Source organism: Perognathus longimembris, unplaced genomic scaffold, assembly GCF_023159225.1.
Source record: "Perognathus longimembris pacificus isolate PPM17 unplaced genomic scaffold, ASM2315922v1 HiC_scaffold_5933, whole genome shotgun sequence".
NCBI classification, from domain to species: Eukaryota; Metazoa; Chordata; class Mammalia; order Rodentia; family Heteromyidae; genus Perognathus; species Perognathus longimembris.
In genome coordinates, this window is record NW_025961415.1 from 475401 (window position 1) to 492735 (window position 17335).

At 37.7% G+C, this 17335-nt stretch overlaps 1 pseudogene; it reads right to left on the reverse strand.

Moving 5' to 3' along the window:
- Positions 1 to 2187: 2187 nt before the first annotated feature.
- LOC125345602 lies at positions 2188 to 3139 on the reverse strand (annotated as a pseudogene).
- Between the last annotated feature and the right edge of the window lie 14196 nt (positions 3140 to 17335).

Here is a 17335-nt window from a genome sequence, read left to right on the forward strand (position 1 = left end):
TTCTGTCAAATTATAATTCATAACAAATCTATGCAAAATTTTCATCTACTTTCTCTTTCCCATTTTTAGCATCTGTGTCTCTGGGTCATCCATTATGCTGGGTTCTTCACAATTGATTTTATCACTTAATTTCTACCTGTTATTAAATCTGAATCTCATCTTCAATTTCTGTTGTATGTAAAGTGTGGTCTGGCTCTCATTTTCATTCTATTCATTGAAGGTTAACTTGAATGATATGCTGCCTTACCTTGTTTCTTTTGAAAAATCAGTTAGCCTAATTGTAGAAATGTCGTATGTCATAGAAATGTAATATTTTGGCTTGGGAAGTGGCTCAGAGGTAGAGTGGTTATATAGCTCTCACAAAGCCCCTTATTCCCACACACACTACACACACATACACACACACACACACACCATAATTTTTTAAGCTTGTTGTTATTGTAAATGTGATATGCAGAGGGGGTAAGGTAATGAGTACATTTTTCCTTTTTTAACCTACAACAAAAATGCATCTTTTTGTTTTAATTAACTTTAAGCGGTTGCCATTTAGCAAGGCAGTTTATGAATACAGTATATCTTGATCAATGTGATGCCTTTCAACATTCTCACCCATTCCTCCTCTACCCATCCCTTTCCTCACTCTTACTTCATTTTGTAGGATATACATTGTATTCTTTTCTAAAATGTATTTTTATTGGTATTGTAGAGATGGTATGCAGAGGGTTTAAGTTACATGTGTCATGTAATGAGTAAGTTTCTTACTGAACCACATACAGTTTTTTAAAAGTTCTGTTTTGTCCCCCCCCTGGATTTTGGCCACTTTAATATGCATTGCTTAACTGGTATTCTGAATACTCATGATGAAGTACCACAGTGTGATAATAAGTTGGTTAACCCTTTTTGTTTGCGAATTTGAGAAAGTTTTCATGTATTATCTCTTTAACTGTGTCTTCTGTCATCTTTTTCGGTCTATTGAAACTCAAAAGCATTTCATACTCTCATTGTAATTATTTTCTTTTATTCTTCGTTTTTCTCCAATTTTTGCCTGTGACGAATTTTTTCTATAAATTTTTAAAGAATGTTTGATAGTTTCTTCAATGATTAAAATCTGTTGTTAGCCACAAGTGTAAATTTTAAATATCTATCAATCTAATTTATAAGTAAAGCACTTTACAACTTTTCCTGGTGAATGTTTCAAGTTCTTGTCTTATCTTCTTGCATATGGAAAGAATAGTTTATATACTGAAATATTCCAACATCTGGAAATTTTCAGTTCACTTTTCTCATGTGCTATTCTTCTGATATACTTTAGGAGAAGCATACAAATTTTAATTTTTACATTCTTGCTTATTATTGTAGTGCTGCAGGAAACTTAATAGCAAAATTTATCCATGTTTACAGCAATAAATAAACTATTTCAGTTTCTACTCGACCATGGATTTTCCTAGTTTTTTTTTCATATTTTATAAATATATAGCACTTTAAGAATATTATTTTTGGACTGGGAATGTGGTTTAGTGGTACAGTGCCTGCCTAGCATGTGTGAAGCCCTGGCTTCGATTCCTCATCACCACATAAACAGAAAAAGCTGGCAGTTGTGCTGTGGCTTAGGAGTTAGCATGTTAGCCTTGAGCAAAAATAACCCAGGGACAGTGCTCTGGATCGGAGTCTAAGCACAAGGATTGGCAAAAAAAAAAAGAAAAAAGAAAAAGAAAAAGAAAAAGAAACACACACATACACAAACTTTTGTCAGCTTTATAAGGAAACTTTAGTTGTTAAGTTGTCTGAAGTTGCTTAATGCAACACAACTACTAGAGGCAAAATCTAATTCCTTCCTATAGACCATAATATGTGTGCATACATATGTACCTATATACACACACATACACCTGTTTGTCCATGTCCTTATAATGTCATTTCCTTTTTGAAATTAACTACTCAGATTTCTCTTTGAAATTATGAGATTTGATTTTTATGTATATAACAATATATGTAATACCACATTAGTGTTGCAGCTGGTTTTTATGACTAGTTTCATTATGATGTAAAATTTAAAACACACACCAGCAATCTAAGAGATTAAAGAATACATAATTTAAAAAGGAGAGAACTTTAGTTAAAATTCTTGTTCCAACTTACACTAACTTTCATTCACCCATTAAGCTAATTTGTTTAAATCACGATTTGTTACTTTGCTACAGTTGCACTGGACAGGACCACATTGAACAACAGTACAGACAACCCAGCTGTGACAACCTTAGCAAAGAAAATCTAGGCTGTGCACTGCCTTGAGGCTAGAAGGCTTTTCAATTTTACTGTGGTGAGCATGAGAAAGAATCCTAAGATTCCACTGGCACAGCAGCTGCCAAGGAATCGGTGGAAGGACAGGAACAGGAAGCCCAGGACACTGGAGAGTTCACTTGTGGGATGAGATACAACTGTCAGGTGCACTACATTGATTATGTAGTTTACATACTAGGCTTCGGGGAATTTCTGAAGTAGTTTATAAGATCCTACATAGAATATGTGAATTACAGCCCAGAAATATCTACCTGGATCAAACTGGGTGTCATTGAAGGGAAGGCAGCCCACAGCAGCCAGGAGGAAGAGGACATTACATGTTTTTGTGGGAGATGTTTTCTCTTTCCAAAAACACTTCTGGTACCCACAGACAATAACTTCAGCTACATTATGCAAAGTGAGAAACACAGGAACAGCTAATCTGGACAAGGACCTGGACCCAGCATATATTATCCCCACAAACACCATGGAAGTGGGAAGCCACGTGGAAATATCAGATTTTTGAACAGCAGTTGATCTCCACCCAGCCCAGTGTCTATGATACATGAAGCAAAAATGCACCAACAAATGTCTGCCACCCTTGGAATAAGATAGGATAGGTAAATTTCAGGACAGAAAGGACATACTTGAGGACATACTTGTTCTAGAGGTAAAAAGCCAGGTAGCAGATACAAAAGGTGAGGACCACGAGGGTCCTCCTCATGCCCATCTGTCAGCTTGCCCTCCACGTCCAGAGATGCTTGGCCTGGGAGCCCCAGGCCATCCCTTAGCTCTGTTTATACACATCTGTTTTCTTAAAGAAGTAGGAGTAGCACACAATACTAGCCCAACAACACACCTATTCCATTGGCCATACTGGTAACACAGAAAAAAAAAAAAAAAAAAGGAAAACTCAGTCGCAAAATAAAAATAAATTATATGAGAGTGGAAGTGTATCTCCTCACATGGGGTTTTGTTAAGAGAAAAATGAATTTTAAATAAGTTTCACAGTCTGTCATATTCATGTAATTAATACTTAGTTATATGTTTGACTTTTACAATAATTAAATAATGGAAAAGAGAGAAATGGCTCCTATCTTGCGGCTTTCTTTTGAAAATGGATCAAGTATCTCTAAGAGCCAGAGGCAATGAATAGCAAACATTGATACTTGATATACAAAACATAACAGCATATTCTATATCCATATGAAATAAAGGATTAGTCCAACATTTCTGTAAGGCCCATTCTGGTGTTTGGGCCTGCCAGATGTGTCTCTGTCAGTTATGTCCATTGCTAACTTATCTATCTTCTATCTTCACAATAAAATGACCCTAATTGGAAACTAATGGGGGGAGTCATTAGACTCTTTAATAAATAAATATTTTATAGTAAAAACTGGAAACATAAATCATGCTATTTGGGTTGCATAAATGATCACGTGATAAATGGTGAGTAAAACACAAAGATTTATGAAAGGTTCATTTTTACATACTAAAGCAAATATGTTTTGGTATAATTTTGTTATGAATTAACCTAATAATTTTATCAAAGATCTTAATATAAGAAGATATAGAAATGGAATCTCAATGTTGTTTTGATTTGCATTTCTTTTATGGCCAGTGATGTAGATATGTCTCTTGGCCATTCTCATTTCCTCATCAGAGAAGTCTCTTTTTAAGTCTTTAGCACACTGGATGAGGGGGCTATTGGTTCTTTGCGGTTTTGTTTTAGAGGAAGGCAATTTTTTTAGTTCTGCATATATTTTAGATATGAGGCCTTTGTCCGTTGAATGGCCAGTAAAGAACATCTCCCAATCTGTGGGATTTCTGTTCATCTTGCGAGCTAAGTCCTTTGCACTGCAGAAGCTCTGCAGTATAGCTATACCCTTATGAACACATAAGATGATGCTAAGTGAAATGAACTTCATGTTATGGAAATGATTATTAGATCAAAGTTGTAACTACTTTCAAAGTGCCATGTGTAACTGTAGCTTGTATTATTGGTGATCTTCTTGTATGACCTTCCTGTGGTTGTACCTACACTATATCTTTATCTTATCAGAGTATATTGGAAACCTAGTATACTGGTATTAGAACATGGAAATTGAAAAGGAATACCAAAATCGAGAGACACAGGGTAAAAAAAGACAAACAACTACATAAACAATACTTGCAAAACTGTTTGGTGTAAACGAACTGAACAACTCATGGGGGGGAAGGGAAAGGGGGAGGGGAAATGAGGGATGAGGTAACAAACAGTACAATAAATGTATCCAAATCCTAATGTATGAAACTGTAACCTCTCTGTAATTCAGTTTGATAATAAAAACTTAAAAAGAAAGAAGATATAGAAATACACTAAGAATTCTGTTTTGACATTTTGAGTTTTGACAGTGCTATTGACATTTTTCTCAGTCCACATAGTTGGTGTGAAATGCAGGAGCACAATCCCCTGCAAGGCAAACTGTATTCCCCAGCATTCCTTGCCCTGCTAGGCTTGTCTTTATAATGTTGTCATAACTGATGGAAATCAATTGAATGTTGCTAAATAGTACATTATCAATATAACATGCAAAATGCAGAAGAGTTCACATTTTTCTGATATTTTATACTAGAAAATGTCCTGCATTACAAGGAAGTTTTAGAAGAAAATTTTGGTTTTGAGCCTAGAAAATAAAGAACCAAATCCCGATACATGTACACTCACATAGGAAAGGGCTTTAATAATATTTAAAAGCTATGTCAGCATATATAGTTAATTGACTAAAAATAAACAAATTGTTGTATTCACATTTGAATATACATGGAGTGGGAATTTTAAAGATTAATTATATATTAATCACCATGGATGTTATCGCTGTTTCTCAAAGAAACTTTAGAGCCACCATTTTCCAGTTGAAACTTTCCATTTGAAACTTTTAGTTGTTAGCAGTAAGTTTTCGATTTAGCCTGGAATCATTATCAATAAACAAATATCAAATTGTGCTGCGATGAACATTGATTTGCTGGTGTATTTAGTGTGATTTTCTTTGTAGTTTTTTGGGGAGATGCCCAAAAGCGAGGGCGCTGGCTCATAGGGAAGCTCTATGTTTAGCCTTCTGAGGAATCTCCATACCACTTGCCAGAGTAGCTGAACCAGTTTACATTCCCACCAAAAATGAAGTAGGGTTCCCTTTTTGCCATATCCCCTCCAACATTTGTTATTGTTAGTTTTCTTGATACAGGACATTCTTACTGGGGTGAGACGGAATCTCAATGTTTTTTTTATTTGCATTTCTTTTATGGCCACTGATGTAGAGCACTTTTTCAGTGCTGTAGAGCACAATTTGTCATAGCTAGAATATGGAACCAATCCAGATACCCCTCAGTAGACGAATGGATCAGGAAAATGTGGCACATATACACAATGGAATTTTATGCCTCTATCAGAAGGAATGACAGTTCCTTATTCATAGGAAAATGGAAAGACTTGGAAAAATTATACTAAGTGAAGTGAGCCAGACCAAAACAAACATGGACTTGATGGTCTCCCTCATAAGGAATAATTAGCACAGGTTTAGGCAAGTCACAGCAGAGGATCACGAGAGCCAAATAGCTATAACTTTATGAACACATAAGATGATGCTAAGTGAAATGAACTCCATGTTATGGAAATGACTGTTATATCACTTTTGTAACTACTTTCAACGTTCTATGTGAAACTATAGCTTCTATTATTGATGATCTTCTTGTATCCCCTTCCTGTGATTGTACCTGCACTATCTCTGTATGTTATCTGAGTACATTGGAAACTGTGTATACTGGTATCTGAACTAGGAAACTGAAAGGTGTTGGGAACCCTTTCATCCTCGCTGGAGTGCGGCCCAATGTGCAAAACTTGGCATTGTGTAGACGCGAGAATGTTCCTCTCCTGTCCCTGAAATGAAGGACACAGAACATGCAGGCATCTCGGGGTAAGATTCTGGAACTCCCGTCCTTTTACTCAGGGGAGGGGTTTATATGACAGTAATGGCAGCAGGAAGGGGAGGGACTAACTGGATACTAGTGATAGGCTGATGAGCTGTCCATCACAGTGATGTCATGATGGAACTTCCCCAAGAGGCAAAGATCACAGCCCACAGAACCACTCCCTGGACCTGGTCCAGCGCCATTTTGACACACACATGGCCAAGGTGGAAGGTGGGGCTGGTCAGAACTGCCTTTCCAGTTCCTACCCAGGGAAAAGGTAGGAGTGGATAAGAGCCATGCAGCCCCAGGGCGGGAGAAGAGGCAGGCCTCTTGGGACTGCCCCTTATAGGTACAGCCAGAGCACAACATCAGGGAATACAAAAATTGAGAGACACAGGGTAAAAAAGACCATCAACTACGAAAGCAATACTTGCAAAACTGTTTGGTGTAAATGTACTGAACAACTCATGGCGGGGGGAAGAGAAAGGGGAAGCAGGGAGGCAGTGAGGTAGGAGGTAACAAACAGTACAATAAATGTATCCAGTCCCTAATGTATGAAACTGTAACCTCTCTGTATTTCAGTTTGACAATATAAAATATTTTTTAAAAAACTAGTGTTCTTCTATGAGGGCCCAATATATGAGAGACCAAAACTGATGACAATTCTTATTGAGGTAAGATCACAGTGGGCATGAGATCAGAATGGTCATAGACCCTAATGCAGTTGGGTTCATACTGGGAATGGAATAATAATGAGTGTGAGATTACAATGGGGGTGAAGTTTTAGTGAGATAAGTTCCCCCACTGGTGTGAAGTACTAGTTGGCTTGAGGTCAAATAGTGTTCAGCCCTAATGGATGAGAGATCATAATGTTATGAAGTCACAATGTATATGAGGTGTAATGTATGTGAGATCATAATGGGTGTGAGTTCACAATGAAAATGTGGTCATATTGGGTGTAATGTCATAGTGAATTTGGAGTCACAATGTTGTGAGGCCACAGGTGAATGAGGTCAGAACAGATGTGAATTCATAATGCATGCGAGGCCTTAATAGAACCCGAGGTTCCAGTGGGTTTACATCTTAGATGATGTGATGTTATGTCACAGAGGGTATATAGTGAGTGTGAGCAAATAGTGTGTGTGAGGTCACAATGGGTGTGAGGTTCAAATCTACATGATTACACACTGGGTATGAGGTTATGGTGAGCATGCTATCCTACTGGATGTGTAAGATCCTAGTATTTGTAAGGTCTAATGAGTATGAGGTCACAATAAACATGAGGTCAAAAGTTGTATAAGATTCTTATTGCTTTTTGTATTCACACACAGGTGTGTGAGGATCTAATATGTGTACAGTGAATATGCTGTCACAATAGTTGTGTGGTCACAATGGTTTTCAGGTCCTAATGGTGTGTGTTTGAATCCACAGTAAGAATGTTTCTAATAAGCATGAGGACAGTGGGGTTGTAGTCCTAATGGATCTGAGATCACAATGACTTAGATCAAATAGGCTTAGCTTTTTCTGGGTGTGAGGTCACATGGGTATGAAGTAACAATGAGAGTTAGATCTTTATGAGCATGTGATCCTAATGAGTATGAAGTAAAAAAATGGATATATCTAATGAGAAGTATGAAGCAACAATGATTGTCAGGTCCTAATGGTTTTGAGGTCACAGTGGGCATTAGTCCTAATGACTGTGATGTCCTAATGTGTGCGAGGTCAAAATAAGTAGGTATCTTAGGTCATAATAGGCATAAGGTTGCAGTGGATGTGTGGTTACAACAGGATTGTGGTCATAACTGGTTTGAAGTGACAATGTGGTTGACAGTGTAACAGTGGGTGTAAGGTCATACATGCTGTCATAATGGCCAATAGGCCCGGATGGGTGTAGGTGAATAGCTATGATGTACTGTCAGGTATTTGAGGTCCCATTGGGATGCAAAATGGGTGTTGAATTTCTAAAGGGCATGAAGTCACAGTCGGTGTGAGTTTGTAATGTGCATGTTGTCCCAATGGGTTTGTGATTCCAATGGGTATTAAGTCCTAATAGGTATATGGTATACGGTCACAATTGGCATGAATCTTAAAAGGTAATATCATTGTGAGTGTCAGATCCAATTGAAGGGATGGGTATGATATCCTAATGAGTGAGTCTGTCTGTAAAGTCACAATGAGTTTGGAGGTCACAATGGGTATTAGGTATTAGTTGATGTGAAGCCAAAATGGGCACAATTTCACTATGGGTATGATATCCTAATGGGTGGGAGGTCCTAATATGCATGAAGTCACAGTGAATGTGGGGTCACTATGGCAGTGAAGCATGAATGTGAAATGTCGTCAAAATGGGCATGAAACCACATGGGCATGAAGATACAATGGATGTGAGATCCTATGATTTTGAGGTCATCGTGGGTATGAAATGATAATGGATAATGGATAAAAGGTAGAAATAACTGTGATGTCACAGGGTCACAGATAAATGGTCCCATCACAGAGAAAGCCCAATTCCCAGCCCAAAACAGAGCTGAATTCCATAGCCAGCTATGCCCAGGAGGCCGCCTGGCCAAGGAAAGAGGAACTTCCCGCAGACAAGTGACTCTCAGCCATGTAAACGAGGGCAGAGATGCCCCACCCTGCTGAGTCCACAGCCTATTCAAAGCCAGGAGTTAAAGGCAGCAGTCTCACAGCAGACGACAGGAGCTAAGGTTCCCAAGACTGTTCACATCCCCCACCTACAGAGGGCACCCAAGACCTACCTGCAAGTTGTGCAAACCACAGAGCCCCAAGATTTCCCTAACAGGGGAGGCGGGTCAAAGCATATCCATCCCCTGAAAGCTGAAAGCAAGTCAAATGAGCCAAGCATCAAAATAGACTGCAAACCATCTCAAGGAGAAAGCCCACCCAAACAAAGAAGACTCCATTTTTTAAAATATCTTTTAAACTTTTTTTTTTCATTTCTAATTCCTCGTTGGTTTTTTGTTTTCCATTTTAATTTGTTTGTTTTATTAGTTTTTTTTTAGTTGTTTTTCTATTTTTTAAAATAATTTTTCTCAGTTTTGTGCATTTGTCTTTCTTTAAAATTACTTTCCTATGAAATAATACCCTCACTCTTTTCAGCTAACTCTCCATTGTCTATCATTTTAACCTTGTTCTTTCTACTGATTCTACTCTTCTCCACATTTCCACGTCACTGACACTAAGCCAAAATCATCTCCCTCCCCCATACATTTTACTCTATTCTCTTTACTACCTCTAACTTACCCTTCTTACTTACTGCCTGGACCTCCAGATTCCATTTACCCCTGGTTATTGGATAGAGGGTATCCCTGCTCAATCCGAGTGAATCAAAGGCGTTCAAAGAGAAAGCCAGCCAGTCCAAAAAGAACATAAGAACAAAAATTACTCATATGGTTGTAACAATAAATAACTAACTACTGAAAACAGAGGTCAAGATTGGTTGTTATATCAAAATTTTGTTCTTTAGGACCACCAAATCTAATTTTATATACAGGTATACAAGGTAACTATATATAATTGTGCAATTCTAAGATTTACACAACAGTGCTTGGTAAGGTCTGCTTTGGGTCTTAAATGGTACTGAAAAGTGCTTGTAGATTGGCATTTCCAATCCAAATGGGCAGAAGAAAAACAAGAAAGATGGCAAATAATGGAGTCTCTCCCACTCAAACCAAGTAGGAAGCAGTGCAATCAAAGAAAGAAGAGAATCCTCAAAATGCTCTACAAAGTTTACTGATAAAAATGATAAATGAAATGTTTGAATCTCTTCAGTCAAATACTCTAGAGCGTAAGTAGGCAAAGCAAAACTTAATAGAGAATTTCATGGCCGCCAAAAATAGAAAGATAAATGAAGTTCAAGAGTCAAATGAAAAGATAGCTACCTAGGTAAAGATTTGAGAGACATCACTCAAAAACAAATTAATGTAGTTAATGAACTAGAGGTCCATGCAGGACCTAAGAGATAATTATAGCTGGGACATGGAAATCATCAGGAAAAACCAGTCAGAAGGAAAAGAGATTCGAAATCAAGTAGCTAGCCTATAGTCCCGACTGACTGAAGGAGAAGACTGAATCTCAGGACCTGAAGATTCCCTAGAATCTATGGTGAAGCATCAAAAATAAATACAAAACAAATCCAATTGACAAAACAGATCACTCCAGGAGCTTCAAGACACAATCAGAAAACCCAATTTAAGGATAATAGGTATTGAGGAAAACTTGAAGAAAGAAGTTAATGGAATAGGCAACCTATTTAACAAAATATTAGCTGAGAACGTCCCACATATCCAGAAGGATAGGCCTATACAGATACAAGAAGCATTTAGAACCCCAATCCGACCAGACTAGAATAGGACATCCCAACAAAACATTGTGATCAAAACAGTATCAATAGAATCCAAGGAAAGAATCCTTAAAGCTGTTAGGGAGATGAAAACAATCACATATAAAGGAAAAGCAATCAGAATTACCCCAGACTTCTCAGCAGAGACCATGAAAGCAAGGAAAGTCTGGAATGAGGTATACCAAACCCTAAATAAAAATAATTACCAACCAAGAATACTGTACCCAGCCAAACTCTCATTCATAGCTGAAGGTAAAAAAAAATCTTCCAAAGTAAGGAAAATCAGAAACAATATATCTCCACCAAACCAGCTTTACAGAATACCTTCAAAGGTGTACTATACAGGGAAATTAATCAAGATTCCAATACAGACAGAAAAATGAACACTAAATAGAAAACCATAATATTAGATCAAGAAATGGGAAGACACAGCTTTTAACAAGATAGATATAATGAAAGGAACAAACAAGCATCTCTCAATGCTAACTATCAACATTAATGGAATTAATTCTCCAATCAAATGACATAGGCTCATAAGTTGGATCAAAAATCAAGATCCATCTTTCTGCTGCCTCCAAGAGACACATCTATTCAGCAAAATAAACCTCTTCTAAAAGTGAAAGGCTGGAATAAAATCTATCAAGCAAATGGCCCCCATAAGCAGGCTGGCGTTGCAATTCCAGTATCAGATAAAATTGACTTCAAATTAAAAATGGTAAGAAGAGACAAAGAAGGTTACTACATTCTAAGAAAGGGATCTCTCCTTCAGGAGGCTATAAGCATCCTAAATATCTACACACCAAATACAGGAGCACCCAACTGCATCAAACAAACACTACTGACTCTAAAACACTCAAAGACCAAAACACATTGATAGTTGGAGACTTTAACACTCCACTGTCACATCTGGACAGATCAACACGCCAAAAACTGAACAAAGAAACCACAGAACTAAACAACTGCATAGACCAACTAGACTTAACCGACATCTACAGAATATTCCATCCAGCAACAACGGATTACTCAATAATTTAGGCAGCACATGGAATATTCTCCAAAGTAGATCACATCTTAGAGCACAAAGAAAATCTGTACGAATTCAGAAGCATCAAAACAATTGCCTGCATTCTCTCAGACCACAATGGAATAAAATTAGAGCTCAACTCAAACAGCCACCTCAGAAAAACCTACAGTACATGCAGACTAAACAACACACTGCTGAACCATCAGTGGGTCACTGAAAAAATTAGAACAGAAATTCAAATGTTTATGGAATTCATCGAAGATGAGTACATAAAGTACCATCTCCTTTGGGACACAGCAAAGGCAGTACTCAGAGGGAAATTTATATCTCTGACGGCCTACACCATCAAACTTGAGAAACAGCAACTCAAGAACTTAAGGAAGCACCTAAATCTCCTCGAAAGAGAACAAAAAGCCAAACCCCAAATCTATAGACAGAAGCAAATAATTAAATTCAAATCAGAATTAAATGAATTAGAGACACACACAAAAAAGAATCGAAGCAATCAACAAAACAATGACTTGGTTCTTTAAAAAATTAACAAGATAGACTCCTGGCAAACCTGACCCCAAAACGAAGGCAAAACTTCCAGATAAACAAGACAGGTAACATCACCACAGAAACAACCAAAATTTAGAACACAATAAGTGACTATTGTGCAAACCTTTTGGCAACAAATTAGAGAACCTGGAAGAAATGGATGATTTCCTAGAAAAAAAATTGATATCCACAAACTCAACCATGAAGATTTAAGCCTTCCAAACAGACCCATATCCAGCATTGAAATAGAAATGGCAATAAGTGGTCTCCCATCCAAGAAAAGCCTAAGTCCAGACAGATGCACAGCTGAATTCTACAAGACCTTCCAAATAGAACTCACACCAATATTTCTCAAAATCTTCAATGAAATTGAAAGAGAAGGTTCACTAGCACACCCATTCTATGGAGCCAGCATAACTCTCATCCCAAAACCAGGCAGAGACTCATCACGGAAAGAGAACTGTAGACCGATATCCCTTATGAACATAGATGCAAAAATTCTCAAGAAAACAGGTCATCAAAAAAATCATATACCATGATCAAACTGGATTCATCCCAGGGATACAAAGTTGGTTCAATATATGGAAGTCAATTAATGTAATCTACCACATCAACCGGAGCAAGGTTAAGAACCACATGGTTATATCTCTGGATTTGGAAAAGGCGTTCGATAAAATCCAGCACCAATTCATGCTAAAAGCCCTGGAAAAACTGGGATTCTAGGGAATACTCCTGAATATAATAAAGGCAGTCTATGACAAACCAACAGCAAGCATAATTCTAAATGGTGAAAACCTAAAGCCATTCCTTTTAAAATCAGGAGCAAGACAGGGATGTCTTCTCTCTCCCCTTCTCTTCAACATGGTACTAGAATTCCTAATCAGAGAAATTAGGCAAGAAGAAAATGTAAAGGGGATCCAAATTGGAAATATGAAGTTAAACTTTCTCTCTCCTCAGATGAGATGATCCTATTCCTAAAGAACCCCATAGACTCTACTCCCAAGCTACTACAGCTGATGCAAAACTTTGGCAAAGTTGCAGGATATAAAATAAACCCTCAAAATGCCTTTCTATATCCTAATGACCTGAACGATGAGGCTGAAATGAGGACAGCATTTCTTTTTGCACTAGCCTAAAAAAACATAAAATACCTTGGAATAAACTTAACCAAGGTATTGAAAGATTTCTATGATGAGAACTTTAAAAACATGAATAAAACCACAGAAATGCCATCAGCACAACAATGTTCATCGCAGCACAATTTGTCATAGCGAGAATCTGGAACCAACCCAGATGCCCCTCAGTAGACGAATGGATCAGGAAAATAGGGTACATATACACAATGCAATTTTATGCCTCTATCAGAAAGAATGACATTGTCCCATTTGTAAGGAAATGGAAGGACTTGGAAAAAATTATACTAAGTGAAGTGAGCCAGACCCAAAGAAACATGGACTCTATGGACTCCCTTATTGAGAATAATTAGCACAGGTTTAGGCAAGTCATAGCAGAGCCTCACAAGGCCCAATAGCTATACCCTTATGAATACATAAGATGATGCTAAGTGAAATGAAATCCATGTTATGGAAACAATTGTTATATCAGAGTTGTAACTACGTTCAACATCTCATGTGTATCTGTAGCTTCTATTATTGATGATGTTCTTGTATCACCTTCCTGTGGTTGTACCTACACTATCTCTGTAATCTTATTTGAGTATATTGGAAATTGTGTATACTGGTATTGGAAGTAGGAAATTCAAAGGGAATACCAAATTTGAGAGACACAGGGTAAAAAAAAAACACAAACAAATACAGAAGCAATACTTGCAAAACTGTTTGGTGTAAGTGAACTGAACACCTCGGGGGGGGGGGGTGAAGGGAAATGAGGAGAAAGGGGGGTATGTGGGACAAGATAACAAACAGTACAAGAAATATATCCAATGCCTAATGTATGAAACTGTAACCTCTCTGTACATCCGTTTGATAATAAAAATTTGAAAAAGCAAACCAAAAAAAACATGAATAAAAAAATTGAGGTAGAACTAAGGAAATGAAAAAACCCTCCCATGCTCCTGGATTGGGAAGATTGATATAATCAAAATGGCAATATTACCAAAGGCTATCTACAAATTCAATGCAGTACCCATTAATATTCCAACTCCATTTTTTAATGAAATAGACGAAGCAGTCCAGAAATTTATATGGAACAATAAAAGACCCAGAATAGAAAAAACTATCCTAAGCAGAAAGAACAGTGCTGGAGGAATTACAATACCAAACTTCAAGCTGTATTATAAAGCTATATTAATCAAATCTGCTTGGTATTCGCACCTGAACAGGCCTGAAGACCAATGGAACAGAATTGAAGACCCAGAAATGAACCCACAGAACTATGCCTAATTAATTGTTTATAAAGAAGCTAAAAAATAATCTGAAAAACAGCCTCTTTAACAAATGGTGCTGGCAAAACTGGTTCAATACATACAACAAACTAAAACTAGATCCTTATATATCACCCTGCACCAAAATTATTTCCAAATGGATCAGCGACCTCAAAATTAAAACAGCCTGAAAACACTAAAAGAAGGAGTAGGGAAAACACTTGGGCTCCTTGGCACAAGATGAAACTTCCTTAAAAAAGATCCAGAAATTCTACAAATCAAAGAAAGTATGGACAAATGGGACTGCATCAAACTTCAGAGCTTCTGGAGGGCAAAGTCATAGCTCGCCAGATAAACAGAAATCTCACAGATTGGGAAAAGATGTTTACCGGCCATACAATGAACAAAGGCCTCATATCTAAAATATATGCAGAACTAAAAAAAATTACATTTCTCCAAACAAAAACGCAAAGAAACAATAGCCCTCTAAGCAAGTGGGCTAAAGACTTAAAAAAGACTTCTCTGATGAGGAAATGAGAATGGCTAAGAGACGTATGAAAAAGTGCTCTACATCACTGGACATAAAAGAAATGCAAATCAAAACAACATTGAGATTCCATCTCACCCCAGTAAGAATGTCCTATATCAAGAAAACTAACAATAACAAATATTGGAGGGGATGTGGCCAAAATGGTACCCTATATCATTGTTTTTGGGAATGTAAACTGATTTAGCAACTTTGGAAAGCATTATGGGGACTCCACAAAAGGCTAAACATATGGGAAAGTGGGAGGGAGGAGAGAGGAATGAGGGACGAGGTAACAAACAGTACAAGAAATGTACCCAATGCCTGAGTTATGAAACTGTAACCTCCCTGTGTATCAGTTTGAAAATAAACATATAAAAAATAGAAATGTACCCAAGGCCTAACGTATGAAACTGTAACATCTCTGTTCATCACTTTTGACAATAAATAAGAGGGGAAAAAAGTGTAATATCACAATGGGTAGAAGTTCACACCAACCCTGAGATTCTAATGAGTGGGTGCTCACAATAGGCATGTGGTCATGATTGGCATGTGGTGCTGATGAGGTGGGAGGTGTTAATGGCTTTGAGGTGCCAATGAATGTGAGTTCCTACAAGGTAGTGTGAGACCACAATGAGTGTAATTCAAGATGTTCATAAGATCCCAAATGAGTGTTGTGACAATGGGTCTAACGTCCTAAAGTGTTACAGGGTAAGTGATCACGGTTGGGGGTAAAGTCACAAAGGGTTGTGCATGCTCCCCATATGCATAAGGTCACTGTACATATGAGGTCCAAATGAGTAATATGCGTGATATCACAATGGATATGAGATCAAAATGAATGTGAATTCTTATTTGTTTTAGTTCACAATGGGCCTGTGTTATTAATTGAGGGCATGTATGAGGTGTGACATAACATTGTCATGACGGCACATTGTATGTGAGGTCCTTTACAGAGTAAGGAAAATAATGCTAATGGGGTTGTTATATCGCAATGGGTGAGAGATTTCAAGGGGTATGAGGTTCTAAACACTGTGAGGCAACATGGGCCTGAGGTATTAGTAGGGGGTGTGAGGTCCTTATGAGGTCCTAATTTGCAATAGTACTATCAAGTGTTAGTTCTCAATGGGCATGAGGTCCTAACGGATTTTAAGTCACAATTGGTGTGTGGTCACAATGGGTGTAAGGTTCAATTTTTTGTGAAGTCATAATGAGAGTGAGTTCACAAAGTGCATACATAGGTGACAATGTGCAGGAACTTAATGGAGTCACAGTAGATGTGAGGTCACAATGGGCATGAAATCCTAATAGATGTAAAACCATAATTGGTGTGAAGACACTATGGAAAGGAGGTCCTAATGTTTGGGAGATCACAATGGTATGAGTCCTACTAATGAGCATGAAGTTATAGTAGATGTCAGGTCTCAGTTGACTTAGGTAAAATTCAGTATGAGATTGTAATGACAATGACAATGACAATAGATATTAGGTCCTAAAAGAGGTGTGAGATCACTATATGAATATTTAATGTGAGTTCACAGTGAGATTGAAGGCACAATGAGTGTGAGGTCACAATTGGTGTGGTGTCATAATGAGCATGAGTGAAACTGGGTGTAGGGTTCTAATGGGGTATGAGGCTGCAATGAATACGAATATTGAATGTGAGGTCACAGTGAGATTGAAGGCACAATGAGTGTGAGGTCACAACTGGTGTGAGAGCCTAATATACGTGAGGTCAAAATGGACATGAGGACATAAGTGTCATAAGATTTTCAAGGATGAGAGGTGCTAATGAGGAATGTGATGTTACAGTGGGTAGGTGGTCATTGGACCTGAGAGCCTAATGGAAGTTTCACAATCGCAATGGGCATGAGGTAAATGGTGTGAGCTTCTAATGGGGGTACTAGATCAAAATAAATGTTAGGGACAAAGAAATGTGTAAGGTCAAACTATTAATGGCATGAGTTATTAATGAGGATGAGATCCCAGTAAAAGGGAGATCACAACTCCTCACAATGCTTACTGTGGTGAGATTACAGTGGGCATGAGATTAGAATGGTCATAGGTCCTAATGGAGTTGGGTTCATAGTGGGAATGGAGTAATAATGGGTGTGAGATTAAAATGGGTCTGTAGTTTTAATGGGATAAGTTCACCACTGTAGTGAAGTACTAGTTGGCTTGAGGTCAAATAGTGTATAGCCCTAATATGTGAGAGATCATAATGTTATGACATCACAATGTATATGAGATGTTATGTATATGAGTTCATAA